The sequence below is a fragment of the Lagopus muta genome, chromosome 2 (genome assembly GCF_023343835.1).
Source record: "Lagopus muta isolate bLagMut1 chromosome 2, bLagMut1 primary, whole genome shotgun sequence".
Lineage (NCBI taxonomy): Eukaryota > Metazoa > Chordata > Aves > Galliformes > Phasianidae > Lagopus > Lagopus muta.
Genome location: NC_064434.1, coordinates 14,484,215 through 14,510,725, shown reverse-complemented (window position 1 = coordinate 14,510,725; position 26,511 = coordinate 14,484,215). Strand labels below are relative to the sequence as shown.

The 26,511-nt window shown below is 42.6% G+C and overlaps 1 protein-coding gene and 1 non-coding gene across 2 annotated transcripts in view; both read left to right on the top strand.

Moving 5' to 3' along the window:
• Positions 1-26,511, top strand: part of GRHL1 (grainyhead like transcription factor 1) — a 290,338-nt gene that overhangs the window by 106,951 nt on the left and 156,876 nt on the right. The window lies entirely within an intron of this gene.
• TRNAM-CAU (transfer RNA methionine (anticodon CAU)) lies at positions 4,925-4,996 on the top strand. Its single transcript has one exon. It is a non-coding gene; the product is annotated as a tRNA-Met (tRNA).

The following is a 26,511-nucleotide window of genomic DNA, read 5'->3' as shown; positions in this document are numbered from 1 at the left end:
CCTGATCTCACAGTAGGAGGTCTCTCTTGGATCTGTTTCCACAGCTGATTCTGGAGTTATGATTGGCTGACCAGCAATGCCAGCAGTTTTGCTAGCAATGCTTATCAACCCAAGATCTGGCTTTAAGAGTACAAATGCAAACATCTTCAATGTAGACAAAGCCATTAGCTTTAAAGGTCAACACTGAAGCCTTCTGTATACACTGTACAGAGGCTATCTGTGTTAGAAAGTCCTTGTAAAATTAGAGGGTAAAAAAACATGACCATTAGCACAGGAGCAGACGGACTGCATTCAGCAAAACAGAGCTGAGACTTGTCTGAGCCCAGCCATTGTGTGCTGTTGGGCTGCTCTCTGTCTGCCAGCCCTGTGTCTCCTTCTTCTCATGTGCAGGACACAGGATGACTTGCCTTGAGCCCTCTCAGGCTCTGCTCTGCCTAGAGTCCATGTTGTTTGTGTGCAGCAGTTCAGGAATGTGTTGGTAGCCGTGGGCTGACTTGACTGTGGCAATTGCTCTTTAAAGGAGGCTTCTTTTGGTCCTGCTCAGGCTCATTAGGGGTTGCTGAATGTGAGCACATCTGTGTGCTGGGGAGAGCTCAAAGTGACCAGGGTCTCCCGGTTCAACTTACGGGAAAATGGGGATGAGCTCATTGGGCTGATCCTGGCTGCCCACTGTGCTGGCTGAGGCAGCATCATCTTTCTGTGGATGGCCACAATGTGAGCTGTTCCATACAAGAATTTAATTAATTTTTCTACAGAAACAAAAGTTAGATTTGTAGTCTGTGTGTAATCATCTGTCTTCATGCTTGTTACTCCATGAACAGTGAACTCAGTTCCAGCAGATGCTTGCAGAGGCAGAGTTGTCTCAAAGATGTGATGTTCTAATAGGTAGATAAGGAAAGAAGCTACAATTGCAGCCCAGATATCCTGGATTGCATCAAGAGAAGCATGACCAGCAGGTTGAGGAAGGTGATTCTGCTCTTCTGCTCTGCTGTAGTGAGACCTATGAAGATAAGAGCACAATGAGAGTCCTACAGGATAACCAAGAGGGATATTCAGTGAGCTCACGTTAGAATGCCAGGCAGCATCTCTTAACACCAGTTTGTGCTTTTGTGCTGTTCTCAGCAAACAGTACTCCTGAGCTAAACTTAGCGTGGTTTGGGCAGATGGAACCCAACTACAGTCTAACAGCTGTGGGTATGAAGTTCATCTATCAACATTTTTGTGAGGAAGTGAAAACTGGTGGAGTGAATTTTTGCCAGCCTCATGGGGTTTTTCAGCCTCATGTTTATTGTGTTTAGTTGTGAGACTTCATATTAAGAGCCCTAAAAGCCAGTTTTACTTGATAATTGATAGAGCAAGGTCTTCACTGTAATTATGAAAGAAGATTTAAGTACTTTAACCATTTTGATACTTTAAAATGTTATGTCCTGTTACTCTGTGATTTTGATAAACCTGATCAGTCATTGGAAAACTGAATTGTTTATGAACGTATCTGAACTTGAAAAAAGGCCCTCTTTTTTTTTTTTTTTTGCTTCAAGAAAGGCTGGAGGCAGGGAGGAAAATCATGAAATATTAACAAACACTGCTTTTAATGCTGATACAATTGCCCCCACACAGCTCTGTACACTGCACTTTGAAAGCCTTGTGGTGCACTGGGAATTACCATGTGCTTTGTGAGAGGGGAAGCCAAATGAGCCTGCTTTTCTTCTTGACATTGCCAATGATCTTCAGAAATGGATGCCATGGAATACGGATTTGGGGCGTCCTCATTGCAGACTAAATAAACAGGGATTGGAGCTTTATCGGGGGACATGGACTGATGACCAAGGAGATCATGGCCAGAAAAACTGGCAGGGTCTTCCAACATAGGCAGAGTCCTTTGTGCTGGGGCTGCCGGGCAAATGTGTCTGCAGCTGTGTGCAAATGCTGAATTTCCCTTTGGTTATCTGTGGGCAGACTGTCCTGGGTGCAAATCCATCTTTAAAGGCAGAGCTGTACTAAGGGGAATTTTGGCCAGAAATCATTCAGAGATAAGTATTTTTGTTAAATGTTAGTTGTAGTTAGCATAATAATGTCTTTGTGACAAGGCATTGGCTCGATTTATGAATAAATGAAAGCTGTTGCATTAAGCAAAGAGGAAAATAAGAGAGAAGCAAAGAAACACAACGCTCATCATACCTTTCAGCTGTCAGAAATGTTTTCTTCTGGTTTGGATGAAGGGAAATTTGAAGCAGTGTTTATTCATGAGGCTCTGCATAGCCCGGTGTGGTTTTTTACTTGCACGTCCTGCAGCAGGAATGTCAGAGAACATGGCACATATTTTATTTGATGGAGATCAAACCGAGTCATATTTGAAACACTGTATGAAGATGAAGGTGTTCAGAATTAAAGAGCTGGATTAGGTATGGGTCTTCATGTCACGTTATTTCTCTGAATGTTTTCATGTCAGCAGAAAAAACAAGAACAAGGCTTTCTGACCTTGAAAAGAAATGCCTGAGGGAAAGACTCCTCATGCAATTTTTAATACTTTTCCTAGCAACTTTTTTTTAACTGCTGTAGCACGATACAGGTTTGAACTAATGAATGTCACGCTCATATGGGGCAGATCCAAAAATGAAAGACCTTGAGTGACTTAACGCTATTATTGCACTGTATGATGATGTTATCAACATTACCTACATTTCTGACTTTCAAGTGTCTTGGTATCTTACAGTTAGCTTTTCTCCTGAACAAGAGACACACTCAGTACTTAGTTTCAAAGCAATCATATATATATATATTTTTTTTTAATATGTAGAAGAGATAATTACATACAGATTATTTTTTAACTTTCATTAGCCCATCTGCTTCATTTAAAGTGGTATTTACTAAAGGCTGCTTTTAGCTCAACTCCTCCTCCCATATACTGGGAAAAGAGGGCATCGCTTCCAAGTCCTTTCAAAGATTGTTTTGCTTGCAGGTCTTTGAAAGACATGAATGGGATTGTGGTTGTGGTAAAACCTTGGCTGCATTTTAGCAAGGCACCTCAATTATACTGCTGGTTCTCTCTTGATGGGACTGAAGTACTTATATCCAGTGTCCTTGGGCAGAAGAATGGGTTAAATCATTTTACAATGGCACAACTCCCTGTGCTAAAAAAATTTAAACCGTAGGACTGGGCTTTGGCACTCAGAGCAGCACTATGACACAATAATCTTGGGTAATCTCTGCTCCCTCCAAAATAGTGTCTCCATTTAGAGTGCCCGGGTAGGAATGGTTCCTGAGCAGTGTGAAATCCTGAGATACGTCCTCTGGAGCTTCCTGGCCAGTCCATCCAGGGCAGCACTGTCTCTGACACAGCTTCCCAAGATGCAATTAGCATTTGGTAGGTGGAGATGACAGAGCTTCAGCCGTGCTTCCTGGCACTGCAGGTATTCCAGCCTGACCATAGTAGAACAAACTGAGGGCCAAAAGTGCCACTCACATTGCTATAACTTCTCTGCCATCAAGGCAGGTGTTAGGGACAGAGTTTGGGTCCCCATTGCAGTCAGTGATAAAAATTTCCCCTAATTTCAGTGAAAGCAGTTTTCCTTCTTCCTGGTTTGGGCAGCAGCTGGAGGATGTTAGACATTGTCTTCCAAATCCAGCAGATTCACTCTGCATGGTAGTGAGTTGGGACCAGGAAGATTTAGTCCTGATTTCACTACTGGACGTTGAAATTAAGGTACGGTACTTATTTCTGTATCAGTTTTTCCAGTAAAAATATTTGTCAGTGTTGAGATTCAGCCATAGTTACTAATTATAGAGTTTTCCCTACTCGTGCTAAGTTTTTCTTCCACTGCCTCATTTCTTTCACAAAGGTTCCATTAGCTGTGGCTCTTTTCAGTCTTTTGTATTTCTCTGGCTGTTCTTGTCTCGAAGGTGTGCAGAACTTCTCTTTACTAAAGTTAATTTCTTATCTCCAAATCCATTTCTCTGCTGCTTCTCTGGTTAGCAAAGCTTTTCATGGTTTTTAGTCAGAACTTCAAAAGCTGTAGGGGTACATGTCTTGGCTGAGAGGTGCTTAGAAAAAAGAAGGGTTTTGCAGGAACGAATCTCTCAATGCAGCACTCTCAGGTCAAAAGTCACTCTGGTTCACCAAGGTAGAAGCACATATCAGTTGTGGGGAGCTATTTTGGTGAGGAGCTGTGTGACTCCTGGGTGCTTGTATTAACAGAAGTGTTGGCTTGCAGAGTGCAGTGAAGTGTCTCATCTAATTCAGGTGCTTGTTTGGCATGGTTTCAGGGCTTTTTGTTTTGAGTTTGCTTCAAGTTTAACTTGCACTTCTACAGTGATGTGAATAAATCACACAACCACAGATTTGCACTACAGAAGAACAAGTTCTGAAGACTTTTGTCTCTTTAACAGGCATGCATATGTCAAGAGACAATAACACCCGCAACACCACAGGTTTCACAGTCATGAACATACTCTGGCCTTGGGAGAAGAGATGTTTAACCTAGCTTAGCAAGCAAAAACAGAAAGAATCACCTCCATGTAGGGGGTGTGGGCAGGGCTGGGCTGCCTATGTTCATAAAGTTGCAGAGTAGTTGAGGTTGGAACGGACATCTGCAAGTCTTTTGGTCCAAGCCCCCGTCTCTTCCGTATGTTGTAGATCCTTCTGTACGTTGTGGATCCTTCCATGAATAATTCCTTTGTGGTCTCTTATGGTATAACCTGACAAACAAGGAGAGGGAGTTGTTGGATATGCATGGGCTTTTGGTGCTTGGAGCATTATTCCAAGGAGATGGGATTTAGCAGAAAGCTGCACCTGGATCTTTGTGGCCCAGTGGCACTGCTGTTGGAGCCTGGCTTAAGGTCTGCAGCCTGCAGCCATGCAGCAGGTCCCTCCTGCTACACAGCCTCCTGTGGCTCCAGTAGAAGCCAGAGAGAGTCTCATTCCCACAGCAGAGTGGCGCAGCGGAAGCGTGCTGGGCCCATAACCCAGAGGTCGATGGATCGAAACCATCCTCTGCTATGTTCTCATTTTTACTTTGGAATGAACCATGTCTTCCATGTCATTCACATGAACCATGTGAATGGCTGTGAGCAACCTGGTCTAGAGGGAAGCGTCCCTGCCTATACGAGGGGGTTGGAGCTAGATAATTTTACAGGTCCCTACCATCCCAAATCGTTGCATGATTCTGTCATGGAGAAATGAAAAGGCCTTGGATTTTTCTCGGCAACACATCACGTAAGAGCTAGTGAGTGTTGTCAAACTGCACCAACAGCCTTGTTTTCTTTGTGTGTCTGCTTGATGAGATGTCCCTGCGAGGTCTGGCAGAGTCAGGAGATTTTCCACTGACTGTGGCCTAAAGGTATTGCAATTGGAACTGGAAAAGTGAAGGAAAACAATAAATCAACTATGTAAAACAACAGGTTGTTTTTTTTTTTCACTTGGCAAGGCAGTTTTTATGATGTGAGTCTCCAGCTTTGTGTTCCATTCTATTTCCCTTTGCTGTGCCTTTCCTGCACCGTCTTGCTTTAGTCCAGCATAAGCAATGTTCCAGGCTGGGGTAGGTTGTCACGGTTTAAGCAGAACTGAGACAAGAACTGAAGGTTGAGGCTGATGAGGCAGAGCTAGAAGAGGTGCCTGTTTGCCTTGGACGTCACCACCAAGGACATGTCCCAGTCCCATGTTCTGATGGGAGCCTTGCAAACATTTTCTTGGTCCTCACTGACCGCACCAGGGTTTTGTGTTTTTACTTCAGTCCTCCCCATGACCTGCAACTCAGAGGGGTCTGTCCATGGGTACAGAGGTTCTGTTGCTTTGTTGTCTTCAAACAAAAAGCTCTTCAAAGATAAAACAGAAATTTAAGGGGAAAAAAAGCAAAAAATCTAGTACTATTACATCTTTCCTCTTTCTAAAGCTTTCCCTGAATAGCTCTGGCAAAGGTTTAATTTTGAAATGTGCAAGCTACTGTTTTGAGTAGAAAGTATAACCCAGCAACGACAAAAAATGTCCAATAATTCTGTTTTAAAATAGACACAGAGAATGGTTATGCCTGGATTATTTTAGACAATATTTTTCACACATTTTGCAGTGACAGAAGAAAATACAGCCTGTAATTCTATGATGATTTTTTTTCATCAGAACATTTCTCATTTATTGCAGATTTCTCAGAAGAAATACAGCCTTCATTAAATTGAAAGACTGGGCTAGAAATAAATAATATTGTCAGAAATGAAGAAAAATTCAATAGTTAAAGGACTTCCCTAGCAGAAAGAATGTTTTACGGAATACAAAATAGTACCTACTTTCTTTTTTATAAAAAAGGAAAAATATTAGGTAAATATTAGGTACTCTGATATAAAAATATCCCTATATTTGCAAATGTATTTTCTTCATTAGATCCACCGTGCTAGGAATTTGGTTCTCTGTCCCAGCTATGCTCTCTCATGCCTCACCATTCTAGTCCAGAACTCATGCTGCTAGTAGTAAAGTAGCACTGGAGGTCTCAAGAATCATGATATTAAATTTTACAATATACTTCATACTTGAATAATCTTCTGTGGATGGAATATCAGCCTTTGATTTGTCCTACAGAGTAGGTCAATAGAGCAGTTGCTCTAAAGGAAGAGAAGAGAAACTTATCACTGAGTAGTTACTAATTTTTTGGGGGTGCAAGTACCTCAGTTTTGTACATTTTGTGTAAGCAAGAAGAATGTCCAACAAGCATCTGCATCTCCTAGGTGCATGGTAAATTACGTTTTTCAGAGAAGCAAAACTAATAAGGAAAAGAGATGGTATTTTGCTCATTAATGAAAGGAAGATTGGTAAAACAAAACAAGAAGTGGTTCTGGTTAAGAAAATTTCTGTAAACAAATCAATATTTAATAAAGGTGAAAGGGGCATTGATGGATTACCTGGATACAAGGAAATGCAGGCAGCTATTGAGGCACAATGAAAACATGAGTTAATGAATAAGGAGCTGGCTGCCCTATTCAGGGAACACTCGTAGATGGAAACCTGATTAAATAGCAGATCCAAAAATATCTATTATCAGTCTACAGCAGTGAACAGCAAAGATATGATTTGTTCTTGCCCGAGAGTTAGTCAAGATTTGTATCTATGAACTCAGAGATACTACTTTTGCTGATATTATTTGTCCATAATTAAAACACTGAGTGATAATTTATTAAGATTGGTCATTAGCACAGTCAGCACGAATTGCACAGGATGTGTTCTTAGCTGGGAATGAGATTCTCACTATGTTTCTAGAAGAAAATTTCTCTATTCCTCAAAAAAAAGCAACCATAGAAACAAAGGTGTCTGCTGTATTCGAGTTAAGTCGTCATTTCCTCTGTGTGAAACCAGCTTGCAACAGGCTGCCTTGCACCCTGTGTGCTCCAGGTCCCCAAGCAAGCTGCAGAAAAGCTGTTTTGAACAGTGAAGAGCTATGGGAATTTATTCCACTACCAAAAAGTCTGTCTTGGAACAACTTCACCGAGCGGCGGACTTTTTGGAGTATCTGTGCATAGAGGACAGCTGGTCTTGTGCTTAACTATCTTCTGCTTAACCAATCTCCATGTTTTCCTAGAGTTCACACGTTCCACTGGAAACTTGCAGGGGCAAGTCCGTATGTGTATGTGCATGTGGAGAGAGAAGTGGTGTTTAACATTCTCCAGCCTTCAGCTTCATGTTACAGTAAAGCAAATCCCCAAATCATTTATCACTGGGCTTCCGCCTAGATTCCCAGAGTTTTGATTTAATCTTCAAATATTTTAATCATTTCCTTGGCAAGTGACACTGAAATTGGACAGATGGTTTAAACTTAGCTCTCTTCCCTGGAGAAAAGCTGCTCAATTAAAACAACTGCAGCTTTCACACATTCAATTCATTCTTATCAGCCTGCCCCAATTAATTCTCTTAAGTGCAGCGTTACATAACATGGGATCCTCTCTCCCTCGTTTACTTTTCCATCTTGTTTCCTGTGTGTTTGCTTACCTGCATGGTATCACAGGCACTCAAAACAAAGACCTGCTGTTCTCCCCGCAGTGATGTGGGAGAGGTGTGGGCGATGCCCAAGTCATGTCTAGTAGGGATGTAGACAGCCATACTTACACTTTCACCCCTTGATTTTATCCTTCTCCACAGAGGAACGATCTCTCAAATCCTTAAAACAGCAAAATTAATTTTCTATTACATCGATTTCTGCAGTGCTAGAGACAATCCCTTCCTGCCTCTCGTGCTGGAATTGCTTGGCTTATGTGGGACTTACAGCATGTGGAGGTGTGCTGCTGCATGTGTTGGGGGTGTGCAGTTTGTTTTGCTGCAGAAAGGAAAAAGAATCAGATATATGCTCAACGAGACAGAGTAAATGGTCATGAGAAATCCCACTGGAGGCTGGGAGATCTAATACTGTTAGCCTCTCCTTTTGCAGCGCTGTCTGCATTGTTACACTGTGCTGCAGTTTTAAGAATGTCATTTTGGATGTAAAAGGCCTCAAAACCTATCAGTGAAAGCACGTAACTTGGGAGAAATTCAAAATTCCTGAAAACTGTGGGATATAATGGCGTTTCATAGTTTGTTTCTGGAACATCTGTGCTGGAAAATGAGTGACTTGGAGGTCGTGGCTGACATTTCCTCCATTAATCATAGAATCATAGAATCATAGAATCATAGAATCATAGAATCACTAAGGTTGGAAAAGACCTAAAAGATCACCCAGTCCAACCGTTCACCTATTACCAATAGCTCCTACTAAACCATGTCCCTCAACGCAACATCCAGTCTTTCCTTGAACACCCCCAGGGTCGGTGATTAAGGAGTATTGCAACCAGCCCACAGAAGATGAAGTCACTTTTATGAGGATACTGTTGTGGCTGCAGAAGCTTTGACCAGTTTGGGGAAGATTCATGCCACAGTTTTTTTTGAGCAGTGTAAGGAAAAGGCTCTGCCCCAGAGGGTGGTGAGCATGGCCCCAAGTGCCGTGGCGCATTCAGGGAGCTCTGGGGCACCAAACAGGGTTTGGGTTTGGGTAGTCCTGTGTGGAGCCAGGGACTGGACTCGGCAATCCTTGTGGATCTTTTCCAACTTGAGATTTTCTATGATTCCATGACTCCATGGTTCATGTCTTGGATGGATTCATTTAATCTATGTTCAGGCTGTAATGGAAATGGTCAGTGCTGGTCTCTGGGATCTGCCAGGGAGGAGAAACCATCCCCTTTGGATGCTGGACCTAAATTTACCTGTTGTAAAAGGGATGCCCAAGTAGGATGGATGTCTTACTGGGCGGGGGCTTCTTCCACCATACTTGTCAGGCTATGGCTGAGCCCTTCTGCAAACGTGGCCTGAGCAGATGACCATGCAGCCAATGGAGACTGCCTTAAAATACTGACTTCAGCCATGCTGGCTCTGCTCCAGGTGTTACAGATGGGGTGTCATGTATTCATTATCTCCTACTGCTCCAGGTGTGATATATAAGGCAATAAAACCTTATATATGAAGGACTTTGGAACTGGTCCTGCTTTGAGCAGGAGATTGGAGTGGGGACTGCAGTGAAGTCTCTTCCAGGTTAAATTTGTTTTGTGACTCTGCAGACAGAAAATATTAAATTCAAAGGCCCCTTTAACATTTGCATCAACAAGGACAATCATTGGGAAATGCCAAACAAACTCCACTGGATTTTTCCTCTAAAGAAGTAAACAGAGTAAGACAATCTGTTTTCCATATTTACTTAAAGGCCTTAGTGGAGTAGTGTTCTGTTTTGGTTTTGTTTTCTGAACGATTCCTTTGGCTGCTGACTGCTGAGCCGTTGGCTGTATGGAAAGAAGAAAAAAAAAATCTATTAACATCTGGAATTTTCTGTGAATTCCACTGTAATTACAATTTTGCTAGTTTCCTGGAGAAACGCTCTTTTTCTTTCTCTGAAGCACTATTTAATTTAATGTCAGTGGAGCGTATATTTGAATGTTGAGCAGAAGATGAATATTCTGTTTGAAATTGAAGCAGTATTTGTGGGCCCACTAAAAAGCAGCAATTCGTGTAGCTCTTTTACTCAATCTCTATTCCAAAATGAAAAACTTGTCTATTAATCCTGGGAGCTACAAACAGAAAGAATTTATTGACAGGGCAGGATTTTTTTTTTTTTTTAACTGCTGTTTGTTTTTCCAGTACTACATCCAAGGCAGCGATTTAATTGGGAAAGTAATGGCAGACTGCTTACTTGGAGAACTATTCCACTGCTTCGTCCTCCAGGAATTCTTCTGGGTATTCGGGGAAATTTCAGGATCTCTTAATTCCTGATATTTCCAAATTTATTTCTATGTATTGCGTGCTACATCGTTTATATCCCTAAATGGCACTTGAAGAAAAACCAGACCAGAACTCCATCTGTAGGTTTTTCTGGGACTTTTGCAAATAGATGTTATCTGGAGGGCTCTACTCACCGATCCTCCACAAATCCAAGTATGCATACGATATTTATTTGTAATAAAAAGTCTGATTCCATTACTTCTAGGTAATATGCCAGCACAATAAGTATCTTTATCTCTAAAAATAAGGAATTGTAAAAATATAGATGTCTTACTTCTATCATTCTTATAGATTATTATAACAGCAGCAAGTCAAAACACCCACTTTTGTTTTTCAGTCTACTCACCTATAGAGAAATTGCATTCTGGCTAATGAGTAGTATTGAGAAATTAATGTTATTTAAATTCAACAAAGACTCCAGTGTCCCCTGTGACAAAGTGTTTTGAAAGTATAAAGCATTTTTTCTGCCATGAGGATAACGAATTCACAAATATTTGTAAATAAGTGAAAGAAAATGGAAACTCCCATAAGACCCTGATTGTTTCATTCTAAGCAGCCAACTCCAAACGCCCCTAATTTGTGGAAATTAATTATAAAACACAACCATATGTCCCTGTAATTACAGGAAAATAGATGGAAGCTGAGGAGCTGGGCTGCAACCATATATGAATAAATCTCCTCAGAGTTACCAACTCTAGTCTGTTCTTCAGGGAACTCAATCAAGTCACGCCCTTGGGGACTCCCTGAGTAGGATCCAGCCATGCTGTTCAGCATCAGCATACCACAAAACTAGCTTCCATTAATAAGCTGCTGAGACTAGCTCAGAAGTAGAGGCATGAGAGCTGGAAGTGTGTCAAACCAAGACTGTTAGCGTGACTGTTAGCTCTGAAGCCCAAATCATCTCCTTTACATGGGGGCAGTGAGGATTACCCCCAGGATGGTTTACCCCTGGCCCTGCTGCCTGGTAGCAGGACAGACTGGGAGGGGCATGCACAGGATGCATCAAATCTGTTCTAAAGTGTTTGGGCTGAGGAGGGGAAGCTCAGCACTGTCTTGGTATGGGGATGGCATTGAGGAGAAGGCAGCTGCTCAGGCCGTTGCTGCCAGCAGGCCCTGGCACTTGTTACTTCATTAACCAGGGAGATGCTGCTTCTCTTCTGCACTGATGAGGCAAGAACAAAGCTCGGTATGACTCTTGGTGAAGGTCAGATAGAGGGGGACCCTACCTGGAGCGACCTGAAGGTTTATCACAGTGTGACAGCAATTTTCTTTAACTGACTGTGCTGGGAGAGCAGCAAGGATGTGATCTTCAAAGTCCGAGACAACGAGAAGGCCTAATGACTAATCCTGGCCTCAACAAAGGTGTGTGTGAAACTCTTTCAAACTTTTATTTGATCTCTGGGAGATGATCCCTGGCTATTGAACTTCTGTCATCATCCTGCCCTCCCTATGACACTGCTGCCAGTCTTTACAGCTTTGAGCTCTTGGCTAAAAGTGCCTGGCAAGGAGAAAGGGATAGGAGGAAGCCTGCGTTACTCACGGTGGCATCAGTATTGCAGCATCCTCTACAGACTGTCATCATCCTGCACAGAGCCTTTGTTATTAGAGGTGAGTCCCTGTGACATGCTGTGATTTAAAGATTATTGCACAGACTGACATTGCCGTGTGCATCTTTCACGCGGCTATCCATCCATCTCTCACAGAGGCAGCTCAATAAATGGATGTGCGTGAATGTGAACATATACAAGTCTTACACCCAATAATTTTATTTAAAAAGCTGTGTATCAAGCTCAGCTGCCTTGCTGTTCTTTGCTGCTTGGGGCTTTTTTTTTTAAAGTGTATAGTAATGGAAATAATGTGCACCTTACTGATTCGATTAATGGTTAAATATTCATTCACGTTCTTAAGACTTTGACTGTAATTACATGACTGCTGTCAGCCGCCTTTCCTTTCCAGCACACAGGCTAAACAGATGTGACACCAGGTGTGCCTGCCATGCACAGACCTGAGGCTCAGAATTGAGTCTGTAAAGTGTCCTAGAAAATGTGCCGGGAACAAAGGAAACTTGTGGTCCTGTCGTGCTTGACTAGCAGAAATTCAGCTGAGGAAATACTTGGTGTAAGCATCAAAAAGCACGAGCAGATTGTTTTGTTTCTTCTCAGGAATGCCTGCTAACCTCATGACAGCCCAGTTTCAACTTTTTATTCCGCTGGACCCCTTTGACACCTTGCATCCAGAGATCAGGACATTTCATCTCGTGTGTCGATAGCAGTTTGGTTTTCTTTGGTGTCAAATTGAAAAATTCAGCTGACAGATCCAATACTTATGACTCAAATATGCCATAAATGTGAGCTGAACAGTTATTTCAGGTGACTTGTCAAGATATTGAAGTTCTCGGGTCAATTTATGAAAAGGCTGTTAATATATATAAGCGGGAAACTATCGTTGACGAGGCAGTATACCTTTAAATAGGATGCAGAAGGGCAAAGACTGATGTGTTTGGAAATATTTTATGATGAGTAGAGCAAGCTGAATGCTAAATGCATAGCCCTTGTTTTGTGAGTGTTTTTTTGTTTATTTTATACATTTTATTTTGAGAAGTATCGTAGGGAGTCCGCAATCCCAGAGGAATGCCTGCTTATGTTTGCCAGCAGTCAATCTTGATTTTTGTATTTAATCCTACAGCTCAGTTTCTCCATTTAATTATAAAAACCATTTGTTTAGAGATTGGGCACAGTACTATGCAAACCCAATAGCTCAAGAGCAGCCCACTGAAAGAGTAAGTATTGTAAGGAATTCCAACATCGTATAATTTGCATCTGTCATTAATTATGTTGGAAAAAAGTTGGAATTTTTAAATGTTTTGTGGAACAGAAAAGCTGAAACATTTCTAGTTGCAAACAAAAGACAGATTTCTTGAAGTGCAACATTTCAGTGGTGTCAAACTGTGCCATGAATGCCAGGCAATTTCATCTAATAAGTTGAAAACCATATTCTGTCCTGTTCCATTCTGTTCTATTGCAAATGCTATTATATTTCAATGAAAAGAATGAAGGGGGGCTTGAAATGTAACAGGACCACAGATTTTGATTTTGAATTATTCAGAAACATTTTCCAAGGAAAATATCCAATGGGACCTCTTCCTGGGAAGCAGCACTTCTTTACATGGTGACGTCCTCCACCTGGTTTAACAACAGCAGATGAAATACAGCATGTTTCTAGGCTGCTTCTGCCAACTACAGGGGGAAGGAAATAGTTTTTTGTAAGAACTAGTTTTCAAAGCTATACAGAAAGCAAAAGGGACTTTGTGGGATTGCTGTATGCGCTGAAGTACCTGACTTGGGTATTAATGAGAGTTGATCTCAACTTGATACTGGGAAATCCTGCTAGCTGCTGCCCTGCCCCTTTGGGAGGCATATGTGAAAAATGTGAAAACATGCAGTCAGTGCAATCAGCACAGAGTGCCAGTGGGCACAGACTATTACTAACTTTGAAGGTGGACCTTCCATTCCGCTCTTCCAGTCTAAAAGATCTTAAGGGCATTTATCTCTGGCTCTGTTCTCTCTGAGTGTGTAGGCATGCGCCAGCATTTGTCTGTGGAGTTTAAAATGAGAGAGCTATTCAAGTGTTTTAATTGTAACATAAGTCGTGTGGAATTTGGAATATTGTCTTTTTAATGAATTGCATTCAGGAAGACTAATTAGTATTCTGATGAAGTGCTGTTTGTGTGTGTGCCTATCTGCCACGCAATATACCGCAACCAAAGAACAGCGCTCACATCTGTCCAAGATATTAATCATTCTTCAATGGGTGAAAATACCTCATCTTAATTGCTGTGCTGTTTTACACATCCCACTAATTAATATTCATTAAGCACCCAGAGAGTGTTTGGTGCTGTGTGGCGCAGAGCTTCCAGGCTGGTCTTGCATGCCTCCCACGAAAAAGGCCACACATAGTGGTGGCCCCCCAAAGCAGGCTGTGGGTCCAGGTGGGGAAGGGAACTGAAGCTCCCTGCTTAGAGAAGAGAAGGACTAAGAGGTGTTTTTGTGGACCTGGTGAATTCTTGTTAGCTGAGCATGTAAATGTGGTTGAAAGGCAGGAGCCCTCTTTGTGGGATATTAGGATGCAGCAGTGTAATCTTGGGGGGCATTTTGAACAGGCTGGAGAAGCACTGTGTCACGATGAATGTATGTGGAGAAGTCCATCACACACAGTAATAAATGACAAATTCTAAACACTCCAGTGCAGCACTGCAGGAGAAGTTCCTATTTCCAGCTTTCCCGTCAGCCACCCAGGACTGCCTCCAGAGATACGGGGTTCTTCAGAGCAGCTCCTCCTTCCATGTAGGCACTCATTAATGACTGACATCAGATGAAATAATTGGATTTCATTGATATTTGTAAATAACCACTGCTTATCAGTTTTCCTGGAAGGTGATGATAGTAAGGGACAAGCACTCTGGTCACGTGCCATCAGCTGAGCAAGTGCAATCATTTCAAAGTAGATCAGACTTGTTCAGAAGGAGAGACTGCAGTGTGGGTGGATTGCATGGGTCTTATAACAACATAGGAAAGCCTTGTCTGGAAGGGGGTCTTGAGGGGTCTGGAGCGGCTGAGGGAGCTGGGATTGTTCAGTCTGGAGAAAAGGAGGCTCAGGGGAGACCGCATTGCACTCTACAACTTCCTGAAGGGAGGCTGTGGTGAGGAGGGGTTTGGCCTCTTCTCCCAGGCAACGAGCAGAACACGGGGTAATGGCCACAAGTTGTATCAGAGGAGGTTTAGGTTGGACATGAGGAAGAACTTTTTCTCTCAGAGAGTGGTCAGGCACTGGAATGGCTGCCCAGGGAGGTGGTGGAGTCGCCGTCCCTGGCAGTGTTCAAGAGGCGTCTGGATGAGGAGCTGCATGATATGGTTTAGTGCTTGTGGTGGCAATGGTGATGAGGAGACGGTTGGACTGGATGATCTTATAGGTTGTTTCCAACCTTGTGATTCTATGATTCCATGATTCTATGATTCTATGATTCTATGAAGGGGACCTAGAGAGGTCATCAGGTCCCACCTTTCATGGGAAAAGGGAGCCTGGGTGAGATTATCCATTATCCCTGTCCAATGGCACCTTGACAGCCTTTAGCAGTGGGGATTTTATCATGTCCCTATGAAGGTTGTTCCTAAGATGGATTGTGTTTGCTGTAAAAATAATTATTTCTTATATCAAGGTAAAACCTCTCCTGGTGTACCTTGTACCCACTGCCCCTTACCTTTTCTCTGAGGCTCCTTGTGAAGGGAGAACTTCTGTCCTATTTGTAACCATCCTTTGAGTACTGTGATGTTTTAGTCTCAAATTCAGAATTAATAATGGGGATAATTTTTATACACTGAAGGTGAAGATCAGTTTTTATTCTTTTAAAAGCTGTTTGCTTGGCAGGGAACTACCCCCATCAATGAACAGTTTAAAAGCTCAGATCAAAAGTGTGGCAAACCTCTCACTCACCTTGCTTTAGACTGCTCTACAATTGCTGCTGTGCTACTGGGGACAGATGTAGGGCACTGCTGCAGCAGCATTGTCTCTGGAGGGGATCAGCTGAAGCATGTTGCATGGTGCAGCACAGCCTTCGGCTTTGGCTTTGGACTTGAGCTCCTGCATTAACAGGGCAGCAGGTTAGTATCCCCCTGCACAAGCACTGTGCTCATTTGCTTCTGAAGGAGAATATTAATATTAATACAGCATTTATTTATCTTGTGCTCTTGACATACAAAAAAGTGAGAGAGGAATATATAGAGGTCAAAGTTAGTCAGCCTTGCCATTTCAGAGAGAACAGCAGTATTTACCTGGAAGGAGATGAAGAAAGAATAGCTGTCTTCTGTGAGCTCAATATTTCCGTAAAGGGTATTTCTGACGTATACTTTTTATCACCCAGGGTGATTTCTAGGCGTTGCCATATGTATCTACACACACACACGTGTACGTAGCAGTATGACTCTAGATGCTATCTTGTTTGATTTGCAGTTCTACATTCATGCACAGAGGAAAAATTTTTCTTCTACTTACTTGACCAAGAGACCAAGTAACAATCACTAGTAGGAGTATACACCTAACTGACTGAAAGATCCTAAAATGATAAATCTCCCCCCCACCCATAGGAATGGGACATTTAATCATTTAATTTTGGCTGAACAATCTTCAACAAATTTTGGTTCCTAATGAAGCATTTGTAGGATATAAATCAATTTTTGCATCTCCTTTTGGTGGAGATGTAGAATTCATTTCCTGCTGGAAAGGCTACTAGAATAATGCACAGGTGGCTTGAGAGCTAGCATAAATATATTATGCCTTGGTATGTCTCATCTATTATGTAAATATGCAGTATGCTCTGCAGAGAAGGAGTGGAGTGATGCTATATTGGGGTCACACGCTGTCTAGCAGAGGTTTGTGATGGTGTCCAACCATGCAAATCAAGCATTGTGACCGTAGGAGCTGTGGTTTCCAAGGGGATGTGCTCCCCAAGGGAGGTGAGGATACAAACCTTGTCTCCTCATTTTGTTTTCATGGCAAATGACCCATTTACCATTTACAGTCCCTGGAGGTTTTCAAGAAAAGGGTTGATGTGGCACTGAGGAAAATGGTGAGTGGGCACGGTGCTGATGGGCTGATGGTTGGACTGGATGACCTGAGTGGTCTTTTTCAACATCAGTGACTCTGCGATTCTGTAATTCAGTGGTGCTTGCGAGTGGTGAGTGAAATGCATAGGAAAGGATGCAAGAGCTCTGCTACTGCCAGGGCTGTCATGGCTTTGGATGGCTGTTGTTCTTGGAAAGACCCTTTGTCCCTTGCTTTTCTATGGAAGCCCTCACCTGCTAACCTTGGAGGAGTAAGGAATCTTTGGAGTGCCACAATTCTGCACCCAGATTAGCATCTGGGCATTTGAGAGAGCAGAGAGCTAGCAGCTCACCCATCATGTGACCTTCCAGGTGCTTTTGTGAGAAGGCTTTAAGTGGCCTTTCTCAGCTTGATGGGTGTATTTTGGGATAGAGATTCTCATGGTTGAGGGAACCGGACCCAAAGAAATTCTAGCTCCTGCCTGAAGGGTTTGAAGAGAAGGTCTGTGATAATTGTCCTAAGACTGTTGCTTCAGAGGGACTGTCCTCAAGTCCACTATCTTACAGCTGTTTTACATGTCCATAGCAGATGGTTTCCCAGTCATTTTAGATAGACATAGCAATAAACCAGGCACTTTCATAACAGTTTCTTTTTGCACAGTGCTTAAGAACACTACACAACACTGCTCAGTGTGATCCTCTCTTCTCTCCTTTCCTTTCCCTCTGCTTCGCATTCAGCTATGTGCAAGGAAAACAGCTGAGGGAAATCTGCTGCTGCTGCTCACTTCAGTGTGATCTGTAAAACAGCTCGGAGCCCAGCATTTGTTACACAAATTGGGACTGAGTGCTCAAGCAAAAATGAAATGCAAACAAAATGCAGCACACTGTTGCACTCTGTGCCTTTCCATGAAACTCAAGCCAGGCTGGAGAAGAGATGTTTGCTTCTGCTTTCCCTGGGAAAGCACGAGTTGCTAGATGCTTTCCTTGTTGATGGAGCGGAAGAGCCCAGGTGAGGCTTATGCCCACAGGTGGCAAAGTACATCCCGCAAGGGCAGAGGTTGGCATCATTAGAGCTGGCTCCTGGCATTTCTCCTCTGTTTGCATTTGACAAGGTGCTATAGATTAAGCTGCGTATGTGCCTAAAGCTCTGAATGGATCCATAAATAAATATTCCTTTGCATTAAAAAAAAAAGACAAAGCTTCCAGACATCAAGAATTGCTGACATGAGTGGAGATGCTCTGAATACATGCGAGAAGGGCAGGATGGGGTCATGTGATGAACAGATGGGGGATTGTTATTACAGTGCCCTTATCTCCTTTATTCTTAACAAAAAAAAAGTTTCCAACAAGCATCTCTTCTCTTGCATGCCATGGAAACAGTTGTATCTGCCAGAACAAACACTGTGCAACCTAATGACCATTCTCTTGAAAATATCCCTATAAAAAATTCAGCACCTGTGAGCAGTTTATGAAGTCCTGGAACAGTCTGACCTAAAAAGTCACATCAAAATAGCGTTTTTGCCTATTCACTTTGACTGAAAGGCTGACGCACAGTTGGGAACTGGGTAAATTTTCAGCTCATTTAGCTTATGACTGAACCCCCAAATAGTCAAATGACTGTTTGAGTCAAATGACACAAGCCATGAGCATCTTTGGACAGGTTTAATGTTGGTGAAGAGAAATCCTTGCTCTTTCATGGCTGGCATCAGCTGGAGTTTTTTGGGGGGAAAACTCCCTGGAAATGCCATTCACAGTGAAACTCCTGCTTTCATTTTGCAGCACTCTGCCCTTGTGGTTGGGTAGTAGAAACACAAAGTAAGCAGTGCAGGAAGAAGAGGGAGCTTACTGGTTTCTGGTGGATTGCATCCAAAAAGGGCCACGTGGGTACATGTTACAACAGCCCCTGTGGCTGCCTATCTGTGGGCAGAAACAACAGGTGATACAGAGCAAAAAGCACAGAATCACAGAACATCCAGGCAGAAGGGACCCACCAGGATTGCCAGGTCCAACTCCTGGCTCCACATTGGGCCACCCAAAGTTCAAACTGTATTTCTGACAGTGTTGCATGATATTTGCAGAAGGTGGCTGACTACCTTATGCAGCTCTTCACTTGCTGCTTTTGTGCCTGCTTTTGATCAGCTTTTTCTCTGTGAAATGCTCTGCTTAAGTACTGTTGTACTGGAAAGCTCATGTTGGGATATAAGAATTTATTGTGGTAGGATAAAGATTGTTCTTTAAGTCCCTGTTGATTAAGTTGTCATTTAAAGAAAGACGAGAATATAATATTATCAGTAATCCCCTTATTCCTTTTTTACATTTATGCCCTGATCTTCTTGGAACTGTCTGGAAACACTAACATTCAGGAGGGAATCTGTCCTTGTGATACTTTTGCAAGTTTGTACAGACATGGTTGATGTATAAAAAAGATACCATTCCCTCTTCAGTTTTCAATGGGAAAGGCATCTAAACATTGTCTCTCAGTGAGCTTTTGCATTTTGAAAATGCTGGTGTTTGGAGAGGAGTGTGTGCAAGTGCAGTTTTCAAATTAACCTGTATCTTTCAACAGGACAGAGAGCAAGATTTATTCATGAGTTTATAATAATCATTCATGCTTCTCATCAGTGCTTCTCTGGTGGCCTTCTTTCATCCATCTGCAGACAACAGTTGAGCAGAAAGTGCTATTACTGCACACTAGCTTTCTATTAATAATGCATATGTTAAAAGTACTTTTCCTAGGCTCTGCATGCTTTTTCTGTACAGAAGAAGGGTGATGACAAATACGGTTTATATTTGCCCTTCTAAACCTTCATTCTGTCCAGTGTCTGGGAATTGCCAGTGCTCCCCATGCAGCCTGATGGGTGTGGGGATGGTGATGCTTGCTCATCTGCCACTGGTCTCAAAGCATCTCTCAGTCTTTTTGTGAGAGTTTTGGAGGGAATGGATAGGACTTGAATAATTTAGTTGTACACAGGAGGAAAAAGCAGCTGATGGAGCCAGCAGGCAAGCCTTTCACTGAGCCCTACTGCTACCAGCAGACATTGGTGTTAAAGGAGTGAATAGTAAAGCAATGAGTGCACTTTAATCATGGCTGATGGCCCCACCTGTGTTGATGCTTTTTTTTTTTTTTGGTCCCCATTTCAGGGCATCCCTACAGCTCAGAATCTCTGTGTTATCACATTTTCTTTTGCGATATGGTTGGCTTAGAAAAAGATTTTGTTGCCACAGAAAGTTGCAACTTTGGAGAAAAACAAAACAAGAAATATTTCAAATAAAAGCAGTTCATTTCCAGACCTAACAAGGATGAGAAAATCCAATCCCCCACTAAGGAACAGGCTAGATTTGTTTCCCCAAATGTAGCACTTTCTCTGGAGAGAATGTGGGGAGATGTGCGGCGTATTGAGGGGTATCAGGACTGCAGCAGGTCCAGACTGTAACTTTCACATGGCATAGCAGTGCTGTCATGGTGACTGGGAGAGGTTTCTGAAGAGCAAATGTCGCTCCTGCCTTCAAGAAGGGAAAGAATAAAGGTCCAGGGGGCTGCGAGCCACTGAGCCTCACATCAATCCTAGCAAAGGTAAAGGAGAAATTGCTCCTGGAAAGCAGTTAGAATTTTTTCCAAATCTAAAGGTCCCTGCCAACCTCGACTGCTCAGAGACTCTGATATTTCAGTTGTGAACATTTGCTTATGTCTGATAAGTAAAAAAAATGCTTTCAGGGAAATTATGGCTTTAGGCAAAAAAAGATGGAATAGAGATAAGGCACTTAAAGTGCCCCCAACATATTGCTCCCGTACTCATGTGCCAGTTTCTAGCATTTTTTTAAATTGCCACCTGGCAGATAGCAGTATTTGTCAGAAGGGCTTTTTGTGTTGTTTACACTGTGGTAAATGGAAGTCTGACATACCTCCACATGCAATGGAATGTGTTATTTCCCAGACAAAATGCCTGTCCTGGTTATTTTCGGAAAGCAGCACATGGCAGGCATCTATATGCAAAGCTTAGGAGACAAAGGAATTTTTCTGACTGTTTGTCAAGAACCACCTTGCTTCTACCACATTATAAATGAACAAACTTGTCACCGGGCTGAGAGAAACTGCTTGATGTTCCTGGGAACTTATTACTGGCAGCTCTTGCTTCACCAATCTGACCCTCCCTTATTAGAGATTTCTTGTGTATCTGCGGCATGCCGTGCTGAACGCCTGCCTTGATTGCTTCTCTGTGTGCTGCTATGGAAAGCTAGGAGCTGAATGCCATTTTTCTCCTTCCAGCTTGCATCTGAGAGATGGGTAGCTGTATAAACACGATAGTTGCTTAATAGATTGACTTTGCTGTTTCCACCTGTATGAGGTGTCTTTTTACTCCCCCTCCACCTTACTGCAGTCTATAGTAGTTTCCAATATAACATGGATCACTGGTAGTCATGTTTTAATTCTCAGTGTCAGTTGTTACATCACCCAGCCTGGGAAGCATCGAAGCACTTGCTCTTTACTATTTTATTTTATTTTATTTTATTTTATTTTATTTTATTTTATTTTATTTTATTTTATTTTATTTTATTTTACTTTATTCCATTCCATTCCATTCCATTCCATTCCATTCCATTCCATTTTTTCTCCTGCAGTTGTTCATGAAACCATACAAGTTATAAGGATTATGCACCAACTACATTAGCTGTAGAGGCATTATTTCTTAAGCCCCAGTCTTGCCAGAATAATTATCGGAGGAGTATTGGCACCTTCCTGTTGCCTCCTTTGAAATACAGGTGTGCAGTGTTAGCAGAAGACGACCTTCGTGTTTATTAGTCTGCAGAGGACAAGTCTCACATTTTCAGTTCAGTGAGGCTGACTCACATATCTGCAAGATGCCTCATGCTGCCCAGAGTGGAGCAGCAACAACCGCACGGGTCAGTGGAGAATAGAAACAGGATATTAGAAGAGCCCAAGTCCAGTCTTTGAAGGTGAAAGGGGCTGTTCAGCACTCAGCTCTCGGCCTCAGTTAGCCTCGGAGATGATTAGATCACCTTTGGAAATGGAATGCAGGTGTTGAAAGAGCAGATATGTTGTTGAAAATATGTCTGTTGGTGTTTAAAGGAGATTCCTCCTATTCTTAGCTGCAAAGTGTACAGGTCAACCAAGTCAATACACCCTTATACATTCAGTGTTGTGCTCACTGCTCCAGTGCAAATGAATTTTCTTAATTATTTTCATGGATACATTCTGAAGATGAAACTCAGGCATCTCTAGTTTTGAAAATTTGCCCCAGCTCATTGTAATATGAGGAGTCTCCCATTCTCCTTTTAAAAGGCTAAATTATATTTTAAGCCAATTAATCTTCCTTCTCATTTCTCAAAAAACCTACCCCAGATGCTATTTCAAAATCCATCCCACCATTCAAAGCCTGCTTTCACCTTTAAACATCACATTTCTGCTTTCAAACTGTTACATACACAACCTTTATGAAGGCCACACAGTGCCTTGCACTTGAGGGCAGCAGAGCCAGCTGGTGCATCTTGCAAATACCATCAATACACCTACAACTGTTTGATGAGATTTTGTACTGCATATTTTTTCTCTGTTATTGATCAGAAGGCACAATAACCTCTGAACAGTTCAGTAAAACTCACTATTATTGGTACTGGAAAGGGGAGACTTTCAGACAGTGTGATGGGCATCCACATGTCTGGATCATTTTGGAAGTCGGTGAGAGTGGAGGACTGACTATCTCTGCAATCCCTTTGGTCATGGCTCTCTGTTTCAAAAGCTGTCCTGGCTCCACTGGACCATGCTCACGTGAATATCCTCGGAAAGCTATTTGGCTATTTGTGTCCCTGACTTCTCCAGAGGCTCTAGCCAGCCAATAGAGTCCTCTGGGCATTGTTTCTGTCTACTTTCCTGGCAGCAAAGTGCATCAAGAAACATCTGATGGGTAAAGCCACTTTTTGCTTCTGCCCCTTGGCCATGCTGTAATGTGTCTCACTCCAGGAATGGTCGGTAGGTGGCTGTGGGAGGAGAAGCCTTTGGTCTGCATGGAGCAGACCACTCTGTTTCATCCTTGTGGTGCATGGCAGGACACGAAAGCAAGGCCAGGGAGAGGGCAGTGGCCTGGAATGGCTGTTGACAACTGCTGCCTTCACCTACTTCTGAGGCGCTTGTGGGGCACCAAGAGCAGCGGGTTGCACAGCGTGGTGGTTGGTTGCCCTTCCTGGAGCGCCTTGCTCTCCAGGCTGAAAGAAAGAGTGCAAGCAGATAACTGATCTCTCTCTAAAACCAAGTCACCTAGAAGGACTGACCCATCCCATGAATTTCCTATGATTAATACTGCTGTTTCCATAGAGATCCTCAATTTCACATCTCGGTGATGCTTGAAAAATCAGAAATTGCTAGATTGCATTGTGCATTGCAGACCTTTCATCACTTGGTAAAACTGAATGCTGCTATTGAGATTCTGTATATTACAAGGGGACAATCTCAGCTGTGAACTTCTCATGGTCTGACTGGCACAGAGCAATTTCCAGGACACTGATGCTTGTGATGAAGCAGCTTCTGTCTCTTTCCCCAGAAGGGTCTGCAGTTTGTTAGTTTGGCATACTGGCACCTTGGTACCACTCTCTGCACCCCATAAGCAGGAAACTGTCTAATTCTGTGCTGATGGCACTCTGACATAGCACCCCCCGATTTGGTGATACATCATGGGGTTTCCTGACTCCACCAAATCCATGGCATCTTCTGGGGAAGACTGGGAGCTTATGAAGGGGGTTCACAGGATGCCTGCAGGTTAAAACCACACCTTGACCTATGGCTGGTGGGTGATCCTGCCAGCTGCCCTGCATGCTCGGTGGCCATGTCACCAGCCAACACTGATAGCTATGCTGGCACACTGAAGGTCTCAGTCAGATAAACTGGCCAGGCCCTTGGGAAAAATCCCATAAGATGATAAACTTCTCCTCTATTAATAAATGCCAGGTGACAGCTAGGTAGCTAGACAGAAGCTTGTTAAATGTGTTGCTTAGGTTTCCTCTTACAGCTTCTTCTTTATCTTGCAAAAGCAACCATGAACTGAAGGTTAAGGCACCCAATGAAATTTCTTTGTTCATTTTCCTTGGTTTAGGGTGAATGCTAACCTGGAAACGCTCAGATTTAATTAATTAGAAGTGCCGTGTAGGGTGTGGGAGAGCTGGAACTGGAGCACTCTGGAGCCCAAGCCAGCTCCTTGCTCTGCCCAGGCTCCCACCTCTGAGCAGCAGGCAGATGGGATCCCCTTCTCCACCATCTCCCTGCTCTCCCTTATCGGCTGCAGGCCAGGGGACATCTCTGCATGCCCAGGGCTCTGAGTGGAAGCAGCTATCTCTCTTCCCAGCTTAGCTCCTAAGCCCATGGAGATGGAAGGAAATTTCTGATGTGGGCAAGGGTTTTAGACCAAGCATAAGACCAGAAGTTCTGACAGCTGGGAGGAAAGAAAGGTACATTTTCCCAAATCCTGTGAAGTGCTGTGGCACTCTGCATCCTCTGCCTTTACTGCAGCTGGCACCAGACTTAATTTTCTCTCTGGTATAGAGAAAAATGGGAACTTCAGTAGGAAAATGAACATTCTGGTCTTTGTTTTTCCTTGGTATGGAAAATTCTGAAATCCTGAGAGAAACTTTTATGTGTTTTTTTTTTCTTCTTCTCTCTGAATTAACAGAGGAAAGGTTTCATTTCTTTTCCCTGTTGCTAATATGTATTTCAGAACTTCTTACAGTAGTTAATTACAGTCTCTATAGACATAACCTTCCTTTTGCTTAAATGTCATTTATTTTCAGAATTTTAATTTGTGTTCCACATATTAAAGATATATCAGGAGGCAAAAATGCTTTTGATCTGTGTGCAGTGTAGCTTCCTCCCTACTAAACAGCAATTCAAGACATTCAGCAAGATTATTTAAAATTAAAGAAAGCGTTTTTTTTCATTTATTTTATAATATTCTTAGCGTTATTTTCTACCAACCACAAGTTCTTTATTACTTCAGCCTATGTGAGAGCTAAAACAACTGCCACAACATTAATAGGGCACAAGATACGGTAGAAATACATGGTGGTGTTGGAGCACGAGATGTCCAGTGTTTGGAGGCTTTCCTGTAATTGGACAGCTCTTCTCTCCTGCCTGAACTCCTGTGGTTTTTCCAGTCCTTGCTGTCAGATTTCAGGACCTTGGTGCACGCTGGAGCACAAGCGCAGATTTATTGAGTGTATTACCAAGCTGAAACAGAACCTGTCAGAAAATGTTTGTGCTGTGGCATTTATGAAACATGGATAATCTTAAAACCTCATGAATTGTCTTGCCATCCTCAGTGCTTTAGTGAAACACATCTTCAATTTAATTGATATGCTGCTGTATTTACCATATGCTCTCCTTATAAACTAGTCTGTCATCACCATAACGTCCTATAATTGCATGATCTAGTGATACAGCAGCATTCTGGAAATGCCAAGTAATAACTAAGTTTTATAGGGAAGCAAATCTTTGCATTCACAGAGACCACGGTCTGCCATTTGAGTAACTCAAATATTTGGAGCTGAAAAATGGAGCAGCGTGTGATGATATTCTTTATGATACCTCAGGGAGAAATTTTAAATTATGTTTTGCCTGCGACATAGCAAGTATTAGAGCTGGTTGGGAAAAGAATCTTTCCCCCACCATGAAATTTCTGTCTCAAACTTTTCTTTAGCTGAAATGTGTACGTAGTCAACTATTTTTTTCACTGAAAAATGTCATCAGGAGAATCTCTACTGTGAATGATGACACCGATCATGAACAAGGCAGCTCTGGACCTAAACAGTGCCTTGAGCTGAATGAAAGGATTATGATGTACATGCATCTGTTGCATGCACAGGTAAGTGTGTAAAGATTTTTGCACATTTAGGATGGAAAATTTGTTATTATTTGTTATTATTTTTGTACACTGAAATTACCATGTGTAGTCCTGCAGCCTAACAGTCAGCAAGGAAGGGATGAGGTCCATCAGTAAAACTAAGGAGTAACTTGTGTATTTCTACTTCTTTTCATGTTAATGAACCTTGTTGATTCTGCTAACCTGAGATATCCATCACAGGAGGCAATGGTGGTGATCGACATATTCTCATTATGCCAGCATGGCACCTAAGGGCACAACAGGGAGATGGCTTCCTTGTGGAGTGGTTTCCAAGCTAAATCACATTCCAGAGGGCCCATCTTTCCCCACTGACCAGAAGGAATTATTTAGGAGAAATATCTAACGAGTTGAGCTTGTCAAATCAGGCTGTGCTGGCTGACTGGGATGAAAATCTTTTTCTTCCTTTTTCCTCAATTCTGCAGTTCTCCCTAGCAAGCTGATTGAAAGGTCATTGCATCTGAGAAGCAGCTGTGAATCCCATTCTCAGGGAAGGAGGGGAAGAATCTCACCCATTGTCTTTGACTGCCCTGCAAGTGCTGTCACAGTGTCCTCTTCCTCTGCTGCAACAGTGAGCATTTTAGAGAAAGAGAGATGTCCTGGTAATGGATTTCTTATCTTTAATAATAATAATAATATCTTCGTATGATAATATAACACAGGGCTTATGCTGTCCTTCGGAGAGGACAATAACTTGCCTCATGAGTACAAAGGACCTTTTAGGGTAGCTAGATGG